This window comes from Pteropus medius, unplaced genomic scaffold (genome assembly GCF_902729225.1).
Source record: "Pteropus medius unplaced genomic scaffold, Ma_sr-lr_union100, whole genome shotgun sequence".
NCBI classification, from domain to species: Eukaryota; Metazoa; Chordata; class Mammalia; order Chiroptera; family Pteropodidae; genus Pteropus; species Pteropus medius.
The window spans coordinates 10,122,501-10,124,080 of NW_024354502.1; positions in this window are offsets into that span (position 1 = coordinate 10,122,501).

Consider the following 1,580-nt stretch of genomic DNA (forward strand, 5'->3'; position numbering starts at 1 on the left):
TTGAAAGAGAAATCAAGATACTTCTTTTATTCCAGTTGTCTATGTGTCTTTTCCATTTTTGGATACTAATAGTATATTCTCTAATTATAATGGTAGTACTTCTGTCTGCTCTCTGATGCTTTTTATAGATAGTAATCCTCCTGTAATTTATCTTTGGTTTTTCCTTTCTACTTTGTTCATGATATCTGAGGAGTTTTCAACGTTATTATCAAGAAATAGTTATGGAATTGTGGGCCGCATTTATACCTAAGTGTATAAAGTTTGTGATTTTTAAAGAATGATCATATATCTCAATTTCTTTGGAGGTGGTCCCACTTTATACCTGTCATCCAACGAAATTATAATATAATAATGCTCTTTTACTTTTAAAAGTGTCCCAGCTTAGACAATAAATATAATCACTCTAATGTCACCATCTTAAACAAAATGTCCAGAATTTTTCAAATAATTTTACACGGTAAACTTGCCAATTGATATTTTAATTTCCTTGACAATTTTTATTTACAACAAAAGCAGATGCTTCCATTTTATTTTACACAATAAATTTACTTTATTTTAAAAAGAAAAATATTTTCTAGTAACAGTAGTTCCATGTCTTTGATCTCCATTCTTTGAAATACTATTTGGGTACTTAATTAGTTTTCACTAATTAAATGGTTTTGAACTTATGCCTTCAAGCCATTTGAGGGAGTTTAGGGGTTGAGTTTCAGAAAAGGAGGATGTAGGATTACTGAAGGGTAAGTTTTTGAAACCAACATTCCTATACCTTTGGTACTGATCATCTAGTGTTACTTATCTTTTACAAAATTTCCCCAGTTCTCCAGATTTACTGCTTTATAGAGGTTTTATTTTACCTCTCTATTATTGGGGGAGAGTAGAAACATTAACAAACATAGAAAATTTACCAAAATGAATTTTTGGGGGGAGGGAGATGAATAAATTCAATAAGTGTCCCTTGGTCAGTCATACTACATAATACATTACCCATTAAGATTTTTTATTAAAAAGACTACCCAGTTACAGATTTGAGGATGAGTAATGGGGAACTATATGGAGTAGTATAATAAATTATTATTATAGAAACCCCAAATGAGAATTAACAAAACAAAGAAAATAAAGGCTAGAACAGAAAAACAAATTCAAGGTTTGTCCAGAAGAACTGCTTCATACAAAGTTAATATGGTAGAACAATATAGCTAGAAGAAATTGATGGTTTGTTTATAATTTTTTTCATGTATACAGAATTAAATGGGTTCTTTGATAAAATGCAAAAGAAATGAAATTAGAAATAATATAAATTTTCAAAATAGAAAAGCAGGATCACAAATGGAGTGGAATTAATAAGGAATGAGTGAAAATATTATAATGATGTGGATTCTATACCTAAATTCTGGAAGAGGAAGTGGAAGAATACAAAGATCACTGGAGCCAGGTTAGGAATATGAGTGGCAAGGCCTTTAGGCTATCTTTGAAGGTGTAAACCACATGAAGTCTTTTAATAAATTCCAGTGTAGCAAAATCTCATAAGGGCATACATTTTCTATTCTTTAGATATTACAGGCTGAACCTGGAAGAAGCAC